The 19,054-nt window shown below is 39.7% G+C and overlaps 1 long non-coding RNA gene across 1 annotated transcript in view; it reads right to left on the bottom strand.

Annotated features, from left to right (window-relative positions):
* Positions 1–19,054, bottom strand: part of LOC145518736 (uncharacterized) — a 208,489-nt gene that overhangs the window by 27,657 nt on the left and 161,778 nt on the right. Inside the window, exon 4 of the long non-coding RNA XR_014063237.1 lies at positions 4,203–4,281. This is a non-coding gene — a long non-coding RNA (uncharacterized LOC145518736). The remainder of the gene's footprint in view (positions 1–4,202; positions 4,282–19,054) is intronic.

The raw sequence follows: 19,054 nt of genomic DNA, 5'->3' as shown, positions 1-19,054 counted from the left end.
AAATAAAAATATGCTTTTAATTTCTAAGGGCTTAAAAGTCTAAGATGTCACGTATATATAATCATGTATAACATAACCAGATCTTATCTGGCCAATGGAACACACAGGGTGAATCGTGCATATGCACACAGTTTTCTAAATCTACCATGGGCTTTCATGTTATTATTATTACTTCATCTTGTTTTGTTTTGCATGGATGTAATAATAGAGAAGAGGCGACTACAAATGAAAGTGAAGTGAAAAAGAACTAAAATGCATTGAACTTCATTTCTGGGTCATACACTATATTTAACTGTTTTTATTTGTACTCATATAGTTCTCACTACATATAGTCCTTTGAAGTAGGAAATTAATTTTGTAATATTTCTCCCATTCTACGTATGATGAAATTGAGTCTTAGATGAAAGAATACGCCCTTTGCAAGTTCACAACTTTAAACCCAAGTTAAGGCCAATTCTAAAGTCCCTGATCTTACTACTTTGACCGTGGTGAAGGGCGCACTCATTCAACAGGCATTTACAGTTGTGCCTATTATATGCCAGATGCTTAATCATGAAGTCATGGAAAAGGAACTTGGAACACAAAGAAGAGTTTTAAGATTCATTCATTCCACACATATTTATTGGGTACCTACCCTGTTCCAAACAGAGGAGATGCTCTTACTAGAAATGTTCACATGAAATAAAAGACAAATATTTGTCAACTGCTGAAAACTGCTGAATCTCACCAAACCTGTTGGTTAGTTTCCCAGAAGGACTTCTGCACTAGAGTTGATAACATGACATTTTGGGGTCTTACAGTTCCCAAAGATATATCTGCTGTTCTCAGAACTCTGCTTTTTGGGCTTATTTAGAGTTCCATGAATTTTTTTCTATAAAATTTACATATCATCTGCAAATTACTAATTTTTAAAAATTCAAGTAATTTAAATCTTTGAAACACAGGCATGCTTTTATTTCTGTTTAAGAGATATATAGGACCAACTTCACAGTAGACTGCCACAGAGGTGTTTTCTTTTTTTCCTAGAAAGAAATTTAGAGAACATTCACCAGCCCAACCCACTCATTTTAGGCACAGAGAGATGGCTTTATTTTCTGTACTCAGATGACTAGATAGTAGCAGAACCACAACAAAAACTCTAGTCTCCCAACTCCTAGGGTAGTACTATTTCCAATTCTATGTTCCTGCTCATTGGGAATTGAGTCAATTCCTCAAATAGGGAAGTATTTTCAATTTATAGCTCTAACTATGGGTATGAGAGTCACAAAATTCTCTGCCTATTCCCAGGCCCATTCTCTAATTAAACAAGTGATAAAAGATGTGACTGACGTAATGAACATCAAAAAAAGAAAAATAATGAAATAAACATTGAGGTTATGAGTTGGCTTAAGATCAGTTCCCTGGTCTTCATTATCCTTATCTGTACAAACTTGGATTTTGTCCAAATGAGCTCCAACTTTACATTTTAATTCAGCAGAGTGGTAGCTTCACAGATTTTAGGAAAAAAAATAAAAGGTAAGTCATCAAATTCAATCAAGAATGATTTAAATTTCCCATAATCACAAGGCATTATCATAGGCTGAACAAGGAATAAAATGTTTCCAAGACATAGTCCTTGATTTTTAAAAGCATTATAACCTTTTGGCAAAACATGGCAGAATTTCCTTTAGGAGAAGAATCATGTCATGTCACTCATTCACTCACTGGTCAATTGACTGAGCATCTATTACATGGAAGTACTATGTTAGGGACACTACTTGAAATGAATCTTGAAAAATAAGAAACTGTGAGGCAAATGCATTATGAGATAGGGAGAACAAATTGGACATACATAGGCAGGGAACAGAATCTGTAGGGCTTTTCTCCTGGTAACAGAAGAGTGAGAGTGCAAGAATAAAAGATGATACTTGAACCAGAGGACAAGAGAGAAGTGCCCTCAGCAGAACTAAGAAAGTGAGAAGGAACTGGTCTCTGAAAGTTGGTTCAATTGAAGAAACGTTTAGTTTTCGGAAAGGTCCGTCTAGTCAAGGCTATGGTTTTTCCAGTGGTCATGTATGGATGTGAGAGTTGGACTATAAAGAAAGCTGAGCCCCGAAGAATTGATGCTTTTGAACTGTGGTGTTGCAGAAGACTCTTGAGAGTCCCTTGGACTGCAAGGAGATCCAACCAGTCCATCCTAAAGAGATCAGTCCTGGGTGTTCATTGGAAGGACTGATGCTGAAGCTGAAACTCCAATACTTTGCCCACCTGATGTGAATAGTTGACTCATTGGAAAAGACCCTGATGCTAGGAAAGATTGAGGGCAGGAGGAGGAGGGGAAGACAGAGGATGAGATGGTTGGATGGCATCACTGACTCAATGGACATGAGTTTGGGTAAGCTCTGGGAGTTGGTGATGGGCAGGGAGGCCTGGCATGCTGCGGTCCACGAGGTCTCAAAGAGTCGGACACAACTGAGCGACTGAACTGAACTAGGACACCTAACTAGGACTGTGAAACAAGCAAATAAAAATGTGGACTATAAAAAGATGGCAGGGCAACAGACACAAGTGTGATTAGAGATGATGGATGATAGATGATTCCCCAAAAAGAGATAAGAGAAATTGAGAGAAAAGAAAGAGACTTATTCTTTAGAAAAACCAGTATTTGGGGAGGTGAAAGAATAGAGTCCTCTGAAAGAAGCAGTGAGAAGAAGCAGGTCAAAGGTGTAACTTTGAAGAGGAAGGAGAGAATTTCAAGGAAGAGGAGATAAACAGTTGGGTTGCAGCTATTAAACAGGTCAGGGATTTTATGGTGGCCATGAAAGAATGGCAACCCATGAACTCCAGGCTTGGCAGAGAGGCAAATAAAAGTAGCATAGGTAAGATGGAGGAGAGAAGCTGGAGCTGCAGGAAAGTTAAACTTATCACAAGCACTTTTATTTAGCATCTGAAGGTCTATGAAGCAAATTTCTTCAAATTATTAGGCTATCTACCTAAAAACATCATTTATAAACAACATTAACATCACATATTAGGTCTAAACTTATTAATCAATTCATTCATTAATCAATTCACTCATACATCCACCACTCAAACAAGCACAAAGACAGGTAAGAGGAATACAAAACAAAATGATCTATGCTCTCTCTTCAAGAAGCAGTCAAGCTGAGTCATAAATACAAATGAAGAGCCCCAAAGTATGCAGCTGCCATAGCACAATCGCAGGGGACAAAGGAAGCTCAAAGAACACACAAGAATTCCCTCCAGCTCCAGGTTTAGGGCTTAACAGTGCCATCAACACTGAAAAATGTTGGTTCATCCACTGTGCAGTGAAAATCAGAGTAGGTTCTATCAAGAAAAGGTTATTAGTCCCACTGTTTACGTGCCAAATAGCCACTGGTAAACTCAGACAAATGGAAGATAAAGAACTTGAATAAAAGAAATGGAGGCAATATATAACTCAAAGCACTGAGGAACCAAACTAATTTTTTTTCTTTTCATCAAAAACCTTCTTGCTTATCTGCAGTGAGTGACTAACACAGAAAGTGTAAGGGTTTTGTGTGACTGTAGATTGGACTCAGACGATCTTTCTTCAGAGTCTTACAAGAAGGTGTGGTCAACCAGATAAGGCCCAATACAGCTCAAGCATGGAAACCATATGACTTCTCCATCTGGGCACAGCACAAGCTAAGGATAGAAGCTGTGATCACTCTTTCTGCAAAGCAGAAACAAGGCAAGCTTGCTAATGTCATCCTGATTCACCAAGTGCAGACAAGACTGCTCTCCTTTCAGCAAAACTGCTGAACTGTGTGGTCGAGGCTGGATGATTTCTGCACAAAAGAAATCACACACAGATCTTCATCACACACAGATCTGAAGCAGCAGAAGAGTCTGTGAGCCTACAACAGATGTGTCTGTGGAAGCATCCTCTCCCAGAGGCTTGAGTGGAGGCACAGACCAGCCCAGCATGGGCCACTTTGATGAAAGAAACCAGCAAATCAACTTACAGACCTTGACTCAGCCCTTCCAGATCTGGTGTTCACAAGGCTGTGAAACAGAAAGGACCAATATTCAATTATCGATCATCATATAGAAATCACACCTCTCTCAGCATTCCTCAGGCTGCAAGTCATCTGCAATTATCACCGTCCTGGCCAATTAGCACTGACAAAAAGCCACAACATTCCAGTACTACACTGTTCACAGAACTTACAGGCACCTACCTCCTGCCAGGGAATGACTTCTGTGGTGTACAGACAATGAGGGTGTCCATGTTCCTCTTCCCTGGGGTGAAAGGTGGCTCTGGAAAAAGGAAGGCAAAACCAGAAATGATTCACGCCAGGAAGGATCTTCCTCCTTAAGTGAGGGTCTGGCTTCCCACACCATCCGCTGAAGAGGGTGACTAGCTAGGAAAAAGTCCCTATGTTCCCATGCCCATTAAACGCAAGTATGGGCTGGTACACACACACACACACAACTGAGCTTCACTTTGTGAAACTTCTGGCAAAGAACTCTAAGTGAGTGTTTATGTCCAACAGCCATTATGCCTTGAAACCCACAATTTTTATTGTTACAAAGAACTTTTGAGGGTTTATCTGCTTGAACTACATACTTCATTAAAGGGGTGAAGAAACTGGGACTCAGAGACATATTGAACACGACACAGAAATCAAGGATCTGAAAGATGATGTTTACCTGGCTCTGTTTATTCTGAAAAAAACAAAATCTTGACATTGATATTATCAAACTAATGAAGTCAAGGGGAAGATTGGCGGGAAATGACTGGCCTCACACTCTTCAATAAGAGAGCTACAAACTTCCTAACCAGATTTAATACAGTGTAAGGGCAGTGAGCTCTAAGCCAGGAAGAGGTGATGCCTGGGGTGTGGACTGTGATGCCCATTACTTGCTGTAGGGTCTTCAGTACATATTTCAGGTGGTGAGTCACCTCTGTATTTTAGCCTTCAGAAAGGGCTTTCTATGGTTATCATCAAAAAGACAAGTGATAACAAGTGCTGGGGAAGATGAAGAGAAAAGGAACCCTGTGCACTGCTGGAGGAATTGTAAAGTTGGTGCAGCCACTGTGGAAAACAATATGGACATTCCTCAAAAGATTAAAAATAGAACTACCATGAGATCCAGCAATTCTACTCCTGGAAATATGTCTGAAGGAAACAAAAATGCTGTGTCAAAGAGATGTTTGCACCCCATGTTGAAAGCAGTGTTATTTACAAAGGTCAAGATATGGAAACAATCCATGTTCATCAATGGGTGAATGGTGGGGAGAAGATATGATTTTATATATATATATATATATATATGTATGTATACAATAATATTTTTCTTTAATACACATGTTTCTAGGGAGTTGTCTTTTTGTAATCTACTCCCAGTTTTGCAAAATTATCAATTTTAGTGTCTTCTTATCAAGAAGCACAAATTTATATCCAGGATCACAATCCCAATTTTCTCTTTCCTCTCACCCATAAATATAATATAAATTAGGCAGAGCCTAGACTGGAGTTTTCTGGTAGATGGGAAAAGCCTAGATTCCACTTTTATTCTGAGTTCAGCTTCTACTTAACTATGACTCAAATCTGTTATTTTGATATTGCTATAAAGGGGCCCACAGCTTTTCAGCAATAGCTATGTTTTAGAACTTTTTAAAAGGGAAATAAAGAGAGAGAAAAAAAATACTCTAACAATATTAAGTGTATTAAAAGCAGGGATGAGCAACGGCTTTGAAATGAGCTCAGTGTGTCTGTTCTTGTATCCAGGGAATAAATATACATGCTCTACTCTGCACTAAACTTTCGATTTAATAAGTCAAATAAGTCAGGATATCAGGACACCTGTCACCTGCCAGAGGATACATCCAATTCAAAAGCTGCTTTAAAAGAAGGATGTTCAGTTTCTAGCCATTCATTCCCATTATTTTATTTTATAAAATATTCTCTTCTATCCCATATAAGAAATCAGTAAGAAATATATATTCTCAAGAATCTTACCTAAATTTGCATTTACTAGCTGGCTTATACAAGAGCACACTTCAGGCCTTCCACCAACTTCAATACCAAATAATGGGCTACCAAGTTTAGTTCATGTATTTGAAGGATTACTATTGGAGAACTCTGATTTAGTTGCATTTTTCACAAAAGAAACAAACAGAATAATTACAACATTCCACTTTTATATAAAAATTCAAACTATTCCCAACCAGCTTTGCTTTGTTCATTATAAGCTAACATATTTGACTTATTATTGCTTTTTCATTTCATCCCAATAGTTCAAAAAATGCATAAAAGCATTTTATATCTTAACATGTGAAAAACTTATATCCAAAGAATACCAAAGAAATTTAGGAGGAAATGTGTTTGAATATTAATCTGCTATTCTATGCACTATATGAACACATCTATACATCTATATGATACATCTGCTTTTGGAAATTAAATGTATATATTTCGTGTCTTAAATCACACACAGAAAAATGTAAACATGTTTAAAATAGTTTTTCCAGGACAATTAAATGATAACAAATTAATCATATCAGAATCACTTTCACTTTCAATCATATTAGAAAGAGTCATCACTGGAGTTATTTTTTATTTCTTTTCTTTTTCTGGATCTAGGATGAAAGTGAAAGTGAAAGTCACTCAGTTGTGTCCGACTCTTTGCGATTGCATGGACTATACAGTCCCTGGAATTCTCTAGGCCAGAACACTGGAGTGGGTAGCCTTTCCCTTCTCCAGCGGATCTTCTCAACCCAGGGATCGAACTGGGGTCTCCTGCATTGCAGACACATTCTTTACCAACTGAGCTATCAGGAAAGCTCTAGGATATCCATTTCTAAATTTCATTGGTTCTGCCTCCCATTTTGGGGTCACAGTTCTCTTGTAAATTCAGAACTTCTTGGCATCTGCCTCAACATCTAATAAAGGGTACTGAGGTCTAGGCATGACCCCAGAGTGATTTCAGAAAGATGAAGTTGGTCTTCAGTGGTGGTACAGATGCTGGATCAGAAAGTTGGGCACCTCCATCAGTGTTAACTCTGGCTCAGACATGTCATCCTCCAACTAATATAGTCCTGGTCATTTTCTGTTTCCTCTCTCTCTCCTTCTCTCTCTCTCTCTTTTTCTTTGACTGTATCAAATCAGATAAGAAAATAAGAAACTTCCAATTCAATCAAGAACACTTGAAAGGAAACATTTTCAGGCTATATATGATGACAGATCTTAACAGCCCCATTGCTCAGTGATCAGTCACTTTGATGTTAGCAAAGAAAAGGCAGGAAAAGAGAAAAGAATCTAGGAATGTGAACTGAAACATGAAAATAAGCCTGAATTTTCCTTCTACTATTTTCCCTCCTCTTTAATAGCTCATTCATTTTTGTGTTAAAATATATATAACATAAAATTTGCCACTTTAACCAGTGGTAAACTGACAGTTCTGAGGCATTAAGTACGTTCACGATGTTGTACAATCATTACCACCATTCATCTCCAGAATTTTTTCGTCTTGCAAAACTGAAACTCTGTACCCATTAAACAATACCTCTACCTTTCAATTTTCATTTTCTTAGTGGCCAACATATGTCAGTCAGTCAACCTTTTTAGCATTTGCTATCTATTTATCTGACAATGAAGGAACTTGATGCTTTTGCCCTCAGAGAGATGACACTGAAGACAGAAGATGGACCAAGACACTGCTTCACAAGGTCACTCACTGAGCACACCTGCCACTTAGGCAGGTGACACAAAGTAGGAGACTGAAAATTATGGTTCAGAGTTCCTGCTGGTAATATATGCTGCATAGCTCTTATTTGGGGAAATGTGTATTTTTTTATGGAGAAGATCATGGCAGCCCACTCCAGTATTCTTGCCCGGAGAATCCCATGAACAGAGGAGCCTGATGGGCTACAGTTCATGGGGTCGCAAAGAGTCGGACATGACTGAAGCGACTTAGCCCACGCATGCATGTATTTTTTTAAATGATAGGTTCCTTCAAAGAGAACAAATTGTTGTTGTTATTCTAATGTGTTCATCCATCTTTATTTTACAAATCCTCTGGGCTAATTTTAAGCCAACTGAGATAGGCACTGCCTATACTGACGAACATGTTCCTGGAACATGTTGAACCATAAAATCATGTTGGCTACTGTGAATAGAGGTGGGGTTGGAAGTGAGAATCCCTGTGTCCTTGGGTCTGTGTATGGGCCCCGTGCCCTGCAGCTTTCGATATCTGTCATATCAAGAGATGACAAATAGCACTTCCACACTTCTAAACTCAGCCTAAGAGGTTAAAATACAATTGGCCCTTATTAACAAACATTGCATTGCTCTGAAAATTGGTTGCATCACTCACGAACACACACCTCTTATTCACCTTTCTGTCTTGGGAGGTCATTGCAAAAATACAGTCCAATTTTTCTTTCTTTAAATGGGAACCAGGTGCTGTTGTTGGTCTTTTAATTGTTGTTCTCATTCTATGGCACCAAAGAGAAAGAGACATGCTGATATATTCCAAATTGACTATTTGTGTTCTCTCTGCTAGTGATCATTAATTTCAGTCGGACAGTTATTCATGTAGCAATTTGCCACCATGATGACTGAGGAAAAATATTGAAGTGCTAGGCTTTTAAAATGGTAATATGTGGAAAGAGATATAATTCTCTTGAAAAACATATTCCTCAAGTTTTATATTTCTTCTCTGGTGATATGAACCATAAAATCATGCTAGCTAGTCCAGACTGTTTTTTATTGAACTCTTGGATGGGGATAACAAGGATGGAATCTTTTAAAAGCTAATTTGGAATACAAATATTTGGGCTTTAGCTATAGCACATCTATAAATATATCTAGAATTTAGGAAGATAACACCAATGGAAACGCATATTTCTTTGGTTCAATTTTCTCATGGAAAATGGCATAGATGGCACTTTAAATAGCTGCTACTGCCTCATGAAATTCTTCAAGAAATGATCTCTTTGAAAGGATTTTGTTCAGTGCACTATTTCTGCTGGTGCTTTGAGACTGTTACTGAATTTATATGGAAATGAAAGATAGAGACAGCAGTGCAAAACCAGTGTTTTGCCAACTTGCCTTTGCTCAGCCTCATATAAAGCCATGAGATTGACCTCATTAAGATAGATCTCTCACTGGCTTCTTTCTGGGCCTTCTCCCCAGCCTAAATAACACTGGAACTATCCAGGTCTGAGTCCCTAGACAGTATCTTAATGAACATGGATCACAGAAACAGAAGGATCTGGACCCCATGGCATGAAGCAATACTGCAGAGGAGTTAAGGTGACCCAAGAGGACCAAAGGGACACCTCTGATTAAGATGGATTTTATCAGATTTTGCTATCTCTTTGCAACTAGTCCATTTCTTAGGACACTTAACTGCACTTAATTCAGGCCTTGAAACAATCATCTATCTATGCTGGAAGAAAAAATCTTTGAAAAATCTTTTTAAGAAAGAATCTTTTTAAGATTTTTTTGATGTGAACCATTTTTAAAATCTTTATTGAGTTTGTTACAATATTGCTTCTGTTTTACGTTGTGGTTTTTTGGCCACAAGGCATGTGGGAATCTTAGCTTCCCAATCAGGGCTTAAATCTGCACCCTTTGCACTGGAAGGCAAAGTCTTAACCACTGGACCTCCAGGGAAGTCCCTATTGTAGAGAATCTTAAAATCAAGAAATAGCTTAGAGAAAAGATACAGTACAACATCTCTTATCTTAGAGAGGAAGAAACTGAGACCTAGAATGTTTGGCTACGTATTTGAGCAAAAGCTCACCCTGTGTGCTGATTCCCCATCTATGGAGTTTTTCCTATAAGTCATTTATACAATTATGCCATGTGTTTGGTGCTTCTCCACAGAAAGCCAATACTTTTTAAATATAATAGAGACTAGAAAATCTTTTGATACATATAGGTACAAACTACATCCTCAATTCGTTGTTTTAATTCGTTTAAACCATCTTTTACCATCTGTACATTAGCTTCTCCCCAACAAGCAAATCTATAAAATGAAATTCCTCCATCTCATTCTGTCAAATTGAACCACACATTAATTGAAAGCTTAAAGAATTATTGTAATCACTTACTATTTTCCTTTAATGATTTTCAAATTTTGAGATGAAGCCAAATACCTTTCTCAGAACAAAAACATAGAGTAATTTACAAGTGATAGATATTTGGCAAGATTTGCAGGTAAAATAGTTTTTGTAAATGTACATATTTGGGGAAGCTCTCTCAGGGTTTACTTAAAGACATCACACTTAAAAGAAAGCTTGAAGCAAAATCATGTTCATAAAAATTAACTGCTCTCTTAGCTAAGGTACAAGACCTGAATTCATGTTTCAAAATGCTTTTTTCATAGCTGATGCTGTCAGAATTGGCTAAAATTTTACAGTACATTTTTGTAATGATACAATCATAAAATTTAAAGGGTCATCAAAAGGTCTAATTTTTACTTCTTTACTCAGTTTCTCTGTTCCAAAGATAGTTTCTCAGTTAAGAGATAGCACTACCTATAAAAAAGCAAGGCACTGACCTGTTGTTATATCTATGCTCACTGCTAAGTCGCTTCAGTCATGTCCGACTCTGTGTGTGACCCCACAGACGGCAGCCTACCAGGCTCCCACATCCCTGGGATTCTCCAGGCAAGAACACTGGAGTGGGTTGCCATTTCCTTCTCCAATGCAGGAAAGTGAAAAGTGAAAGTGAATTCGCTCAGTCATGCCCGACTTAGCGACCCCATGGACTGTAGCCTGCCAGGCTCCTCCATCCATGGGATTTTCCAGACAAGAGTACTGGAGTGGGGTGCCATTGCCTTCTCCGTCTATGCTCACTAAAGGGACATTATTACAAAGAAAATTTTTTTTTTCTGGAATTTATAATGGCATCTGGTATTCCCAGAAATAGCCTAAATTTGTAAGACTTTTCCCTCTGTTCCAAAAATAGTTACATTGTGTTACCAAGAGGTCATTTCTGTGTCTCACCCATCAACCTGTTTAAAGATAGTTACATTTTATTTTAGCATCTGCTATGTTTCACCACAGTGCTGAGCACTCACTTGATCCAGCTGTAACCCAAGTCATCCCTCTGAGGAGTAAGTTGTTATTCACTGCCACTGTACAGTTAGGAAACGGAAGCATGTGGGGCTTAGCTGACTTGCCCAAAGTCTCACTGCTACCCATGGGTAGAACTACAGTCTGAACCTGCTTCTACCCACACCTTACATTCTTCACTCTTCCCTTCTCCACAGTCTCCCCAGCAGATACATAGCCTGGAGGAAATAAGAAATAATACACTGTGGTGATAAGAAGGATATTAGGACCTAGAGAGCCTGCAGAGACAGAGCGTGTGGCCTCAGGGAAGCTTGATGATTTCTAACATATTCTGCCGATAGCAGTCCTTGGCCAGTGCCTGATTATTTTGGAAGACTTTTGTTTTCTGTAACATCTAAATCTATCTATCAAGAAGCATGTATCAAAAGCACACTATGTAAAAAGCCCTGTAGGAAGGGTTGCCAGATAAAATACAGCATAAGCAGGTTCACATCCAAATATTTCGATGAGACATACTTATACTAAAAAGTTCTTCATTGTTTATCTGAAATTTACATTTAACTGGGAACCCTGCTTTTTGTTTCATTTCATTTTTGTTAAATCTGGCAACCTTGCCAGTAGGAGATATATGCAGTTGCTTTGGTTCATTTTCCTTTTAACTGCCCCTCTCCTTCTTGGTGAGACAACCCGTAAACACATGAAGTGAATGTTAGTCACTCAGTCGTGTCTGCTCTGCAACCCGATGGGCTGTAGTCCGCCAGGCTCCTCTGTCCGTGTTATTCTCCAGGCAAGAATACTGGAGTGGGTATCCATTCCTTTCTCCAAGGGAACTTCCAGATCCAGGGATCAAACCCGAGTCTCCCACTTTACAGTCTGAGCCACCAAGGAAGCCACATGAAAAGGAAGTCAATAATTCAATGTGATATTTGATAGCTGCCACATGACTACTGCTTATATTAGATTTATCTTGAAGCGGTTCAAAACTCTTCTCAGAAATGATTTTGAGAACATACAGCCCTCTCTGCCCAGATGTCTTTTCAGGCTGAAGTTCCTGAAGTCGTTGTCCTTTTTCACACTGATTCATTCTTTTCTTTTAGTCAGTTTAGAGTCAGGGACCCAGAAGAGAGGGGATGGTGTACTCAGAAGAGGAAGTGAAGGAGAGTGCAATAAGATGTGGGCAGAGCTAAGAGAAACTAGCAAGGAACAGTGAAGTCCATGAAAGCTAGCAACCTTGGGAAACACTCCAAGGCAGGAGGTGGAGCCAGTACTGTATTTAATGAGAGCTTAGCTATACTGCAGCCATGAAATTAAAAGATGCTTGCTTCTTGGAAGAAAAGCTATGACTAACCTAGATAGCATAGTGAAAAACAGAGACATTACTTTGCCAACAAAGGTCCATCTAGTCAAAGCTATGGTTTTTCCAGTAGTCATGTATGAATGTGAAAGTTGAATTATAAAGAAAGCTGAGTGATGAAGAATTGATGCTTTTGAATTGTGGTGTTGAAGAAGACTCTTGAGAGTCCCTTGGACAGCAAGGAGATCAGTCCTGAATATTCACTGGAAGGACTGATGCTGACGCTGAAACTCCTGATGTGAAGAACTGACTCATTTGAAAAGACCCTGATGCTCAGAAAGATTGAAGGCAGGAGGAGAAGGGGAAGACAGGAGATAAGATGGTTGGATCGCATCACCGACTTAACGGGAATGAGTTTGAGTAAGCTCTGGAAGTTGGTTATGGACAGGGAAGCCTAGCATGCTGCAGTCTTGCTGTTGCTGCTGCTAAGTTGCATCAGTTGTGTCCGACTCTGTGTGACCCCATAGACGGCAGCCCAACAGGCTCCTCTGTCCCTGAGATTCTCCAGGCAAGAGTACTGGAGTGGGTTGCCATTGCCTTCTCCGATGCTGCAGTCCATGGGGTCGCAAAGAGTCAGACATGACTGAGTGATTGAACTGACTGACTGACTAGCTATAGAAAGGGCTTCCCTTGTAGCTCAGCTGGTAAAGAATCCACCTGCAATGCGGGAGACCTGGGTTCGATCCCTGGGTTGGAAAGATCCCCTGGAGAAGGGAAAGGCTACCCACTCCAGTATTCTGACCTAGAGAATTCCATGGAGTCCCAAAGAGTCAGACATGACTGAGTGACATTCACTTTCACTTTTCTTAGATGTAGGAAAAAACTAAGTCAAAAGCTGGTGAGAAATGCAGCCAATAACAAAATGTAGTCCAGAAGGGCAGGAACCAGGGGAATAAATACCTTGACTTCCCTCACTCTGCACCCTCCTGATGCCGCCCATTGACCAAACCCAAGTAGAAGCCAGGATGCAAGAGAAGGTTGCAGTGATTCCACAGAAGTCAGCGTCAGCTTCCAAGTGCACAGAGCACAGGGAGAAGAAGGATGAAAAAGATCCGAAGGGTTCAGAGCACAGGGAGAAGGATAGAGATCTGAAGGGCACAAAGAGAGACTATCCAGCACATTCCATGGAATCATTAAATTTTTTGCACTTTATAAGCATATTGTATACCTGTGTAACATCTGTTGCACCTTGTAATATTTTATTATTATTATTAATTTTTTTCCTCTAAGTGGTGCTTCCCAAGGTGGTTCTAACTATTGCTTCTTGACCTGCATACAGGTTTCTCAGGAGACAGGTAAGGTGGTCTGGTATTCCCATCTCTTAAAGAATTTTCCACAGTCTGTTGTGATCCACACAGTCAAAGGCTTTAGTGTAGTCAATGAAGCAGATGTTGATTCTTTTGAAATTCCCTTGCTTTTTATGTGATCCAAAGAATGCTGGCAATTTGATCTCTGGTTTTGCTGCCTTTTCTAAACCCAGCTTTGTATATCTGGAAGTTCTTGGCTCAAGTGGTAAAGAATCGTGCAGTGGTAAAGAATCCACCTGCCAATGTAGGAGATGCAGGAGATGTGGGTTCAATCCCTGGATGGGGAAGATCCTCAGGAGTAGGGGAATGGCAATCCACTCCAGTATTCTTGTCTGGAAAATCCCACAGGAGAGCCTGGTGGGGCTACAGTCCATGGGGTTGCAAAGAGTTGGACACGACTGAGTGACTGAGCACACATCTTTCCCTTAAACTGATGAGTAACCTACATGTGATTTTGACCATTTCAAGTCTGCCATTACCATAAAGGCAAGGATGGCAAAAGGCAGCCTGGCAAGTCCTGGGAGCCAGTGTCAAAGGAGAAAAACAGAGAAAGAGATGGAATTGCTTTTCTTTGGGATGAAAGAAGGGTTTGTCTGGTGGGAAGCCCACTGAAAGGACAGTAAGGGGAACAAAGCAGGGTCATCTCCTTATGGGAGAATCTACAGAAATGGGCCTTTCCACCTCTTGCCCACTTCCCTGGGAGGCAGCAACTCATTTGAGATGGGTTGTGGTGTCACACCAATAAAAGCATAAATGCCTTCTCTGATTTTTGTCAGTTTATGACTATGTCCAACACAAACAGATCACATTGCATTTCACAAACTTATTTACTCACAAAACGTATTCCACATACTTTCTTTTTCCATTGAGCCTCTCATAATGTTCGTGCCCCATAGAGCAAGAGAGACATCTAGGAAATAAACATGAATATTGTCCTGAATATTTGAAACTACCCTAAAATCACTTGAGGCTTCTTTTTTTTTCACTTGAAGCTTCTTAACTGCTACATATATGCAAAGATACGTTACATGTTAGAGAAATTAGTGATGTGCCTCTTAATGCCCCCTTAAAAAGGATCATCTGCCTCCTACAGCAGCACTCCATGGACACAGGGATGCAGTACTTGTTAATTAACATTTATTCAAGTCCTCTTAACTAATGTGTATCAGATGGGTATCTCATCACAGAAGCTGACCAAAGCTTCTACTTGAATATAATCAGATTGCTGAATAGTAAGTTGATTTCTAAAGCAATTACATTTAATTTTGACAAGCATGTGCTATTTTATATGTACTTAACTGAATAATTAAAAGCAGGCATTAGGATACATGCTTCAACCCATAAGAGAAGTCTGTGTGTATGTGTGCATGCATGCGTGTGTGCACACGCACTCAGTCACTTTAAAGGGGGGCCTGTTAATAATATTTTTTGTATTTCTACAACACATAGTTTATTGACTTTCCCAGCATACAACATATTTATGGTAACAGCAAAATGTAGTTGCCAAGAGCCAAGATGCTGGAGTCAGATAGACTTTATTTGCAATTTAGCCACAAGTTACTTCCCTTTAGTTTTCTCCTTGTGGAGGAGCCTCTAAGATGGTCCTCAGTGATTTCTGCCCGAGTGGTATTCACGCCCTGGCAGAATCCCCATCTTCTTGAGTGGGGGTTCTATTGAACAGAATATATGTGAAGCAATGAGAGTTCACCCTGATATTAGCTCACAATCTCCATCTTGTAGGTTCTCATCGTATTCTTTCTCCATCAAGTTGTCACGGGATTAAATGATATAAAGCACAAAAAATTCTCCTCTCGAAAGGAAGGCATCCTCTGAATGTTAGTTTATTAGAAATTTCATGGGATAAAATAATAACCAATACATTGCAAATAAGAGCTTTCAGTCTAATAAGGAGCATCAGTTCAGTTCAGTAGCTCAGTCATCTCCAACTCTTTTCGATCCCATGGACTGCAGCATGCCAGGCTTCCCTGTCCATAACCAACTTCCGGAGCCTGCTCAAACTCATGTCCAACAAGTCGGTGATGCCATCCAACCATCTCATCCTCTGTCGTCCCCTTTTCCTCCCGCCTTCAATCTTTCCCAACATCAGGGTCTTTTCAAATGAGTCAGTTCTTTGCATCAGTTCAGTTCAGTTCAGTCACTCAGTTGTGTCCAACTCTTCACAACCCCATGGACTGCAGCATGCCAGGATTCCCTGTCCATCACCAACTCCTGGAGCCTACTCAAACTCATATCCATCGAGTCAGTGATGCCATCCAACTATCTCATCCTCTGTTGTCCCCTTCTCCACCCACCTTAATCTTTCCCAGCATCAAGGTCTTTTCCAATGAGTCAGTTCTTCGCATCAGGTAGCAAAAGTACTGGAGTTTCAACTTCAGCATCAATCCTTCCAATGAATATTCAGGACTGATTTCCTTTAGGATAGACTGGTTGGATCTCCTTGCAGTGCAAGGAACTCTCAAGAGTCTTCTCCAACACTACAGTTTAAAAGCATCAATTTTTCAGTGCTCAGCTTTCTTTATAATCCAACTCTCACATGTATACATGACCACTGGAAAAACCATAGCCTTGACTAGAAGGACCTTTGTTGGCAAAGTAACGTCTCTGCTTTTTAATATGCTATCTAGGTTGATCACAGCTTTCCTTCCAAGGAGTAAGTGTCTTTTAATTTCAGGGCTGCAGTCACCATCTGCAGTGATTTCGGAGCCCCCTAAAATAAAGTCTGTTACTGTTTCCATTGTTTCCCCATCTATTTGTCATGAAGTGATTGGACCAGATGCCATGATCTTAGTTTTCTGAATGTTGAGTTTTAAGCCAAATTTATCACTCTCCTCTTTCACTTTCATCAAGAGGCTCTTTAGTTCCTCTTCACTTTCTGCCATAAGGGTGGTGTCATCTGCATATCTGAGGTCATAACTTTTCTTCCAAGGAGCATGGGGCATGTAAAAATTGAACTATAAATACTATGAGGTAGCAATGAAATAGTAAGACTATATAAAAATGCTTTTGGAGAATAGAGAAAGGAGCAATAAAGTCTGTGATAGAAAACTTTCAGTGATTCCTTCTCCAGGGGATCTTCCCAACCCAGGGATCCAAACTCAGGTCTCCCGCATTGCAGGCAGTCTTTACCATCTGAGCCACCAGGGAATCCCCTGCACAAATTAGCCAATTACATAAAAAAGCACATAAGAGCTAATAAATTATATGCAAAAATGGGAATAAATTTTATGGTAATGAGATTGTAGACATTTTCATTTTTCAAAATATTTTTATAGTTGTATGTAATTTTTTCAAAAATAAACGTCATGTGAAAGCCAAGAAAAAAGTTCTAAAACCACTCTTAAAATATTCCTGTCTGAACATCATTCTAATTAATTTATCAAAGTCTTATACCTATCTTACATTTAGTTTATTTCCCACACCTTAGATGTTTGAGAAAATGAATGGTTGTATAAATGTCTCTGTTACTCTAGACTTTGCAAAGGCAGACTTCAGAATGAGAGTAAGTGTGTAAGAATTTTATTAGGGGAAGTGTTTTGTGAAAGGAAATAGGAAGAGCGTCTGAAAAGGTCAGGGGAGCCATCAGGCTGTGAGTGAAGCAGAAGGAGAGACCCTGGAGTTGAAGTGACCCGGATGGCCCTGCAGTCTCAGAAAGGTGGGCAAAAGCCTGGGCACTTCCTGCAGGCAAAGGCAGCTGACAGAGACATCCAGTGTCCTCCAGGAACCCTCATATCCCTGCAGCACTCTGACCTCGCAGGAGCAGCCCGTGGGCAGTGTGGCCTTGGGGCACACATGGCTCTAGATTTCAAAGCTCAGCATCTGGGGCCCTTGGTCAATTACCTCACTCTTAATAAGAAGACTGCCAGGCACATTCTCCAGGCTGCCATGGTGCCCAGTCATGATTTAAAGAAAGTTATCTGTGCAACATTATTTCAGCATCAGTCTGTCCATCCTGAATGTTTCATAATTACTAGAAGGTAATAACGAAATGCTGAAAAGTTTCAAAAGTGTTTAAAGTCAAGAGATAAGAGTCTAAATGAGACATACTATTTGGAACTAACAGATCTATCACTTAACCAGCTCCAGCTACAGTATAAACTGGCAGGCAGTTGCTAAGTAGCTCATCTAGGCCATGTCTTAAACTGAGTATCTACCCAGTAGGTTCTATCTGGCATGCTCTACAAACTAGTGAGCCGTAATGTTTAAATGATGAGTCAAAGGATCTTACCCCAACGACCCCAGAGACTGTAGAATAGGTGTCAAGTAGTTCAAGATCCAATTTCTGTTTCTACGACTTGCTGAACAGCCTTAGGGAATGAATGTTTTCTCTCAGCCTCAGCATTCATAGGAAAACTGCAAAAACTATTCCTACTTCATCTTCATCGTTATAAGGTTTAGTGACAAAATATTCTTAAACACTTAGAACTATCTTAGCACATGTTAGCACTCAACAAGTATTAACCTCCTCTTCATACACACACACACACACACACACACACACACACACACACACACTTTCATCAGGGCAACTGAATTTTTGGCTCACTGTGGTTGGGATAAATACAATCTCCTCAGCATCTCCTTTACATCACATTTCTTCAAAATCCATTTGAACGACTCTGTCTCCCATTTGTCCCAGCCCAAGTTTCTTGCTCCAATCAAGCTGATCTCTTTGGGGACTAATCCTACTGTATTCAGTTGCAACACTGTAACTGCTGCACTCTGTTCTTCCTTCCACTCTGCTTTCCCAAATCATACTCTCATGTTAACTTTTTATGGAGCCATGTATCTCTCACTTCTCTGAGCTTCTACAGCTCCTTGTAAGAACTATTAAAACCCAGAGTGGATTCTGAATTGTCTTATTTAATGAATAGGTTCTTCTTACCTTCCAGTTGACCCTATGTGCATGCCATAGAGCTATAGGCTCTGATATATCTCTACATGTGACAGTGATTTAAATGTATGGAAAGAATTCAATTTCTCCTGGCAATAATCAGCTTACCTGTTGCAGAGGCATGTTTATGAACAGGAGTAATCAGAAGTGATCTCTGAAATAATGTTCTAAACATTACTGTAGTGCTACTATAAATTTAGAAGAAATTAACACAACACTTATAAAGGTGAAAATGAATAAATATGCTTTCAGTGGTTTCAATGGGACAATAGAAATGCAAATCTCACAACCACTGATCCAATACAAGTATCTCATACTACAGTTTTATTCCAGAACCCAGTAAGAATCCATTCAGTCTTTAGACACCTAAAAGAATTAACATCTGAAAACAAACACTGCTTAGCAGACATGCATGTCCAATTAGGACT

Source organism: Giraffa tippelskirchi, chromosome 8 (assembly GCF_054371585.1).
Source record: "Giraffa tippelskirchi isolate mGirTip1 chromosome 8, T2T-mGirTip1v1.2.pri, whole genome shotgun sequence".
NCBI classification, from domain to species: Eukaryota; Metazoa; Chordata; class Mammalia; order Artiodactyla; family Giraffidae; genus Giraffa; species Giraffa tippelskirchi.
Note: the sequence above shows the minus strand (reverse complement) of the source record. Positions and strands in the feature narration are given on the sequence as shown.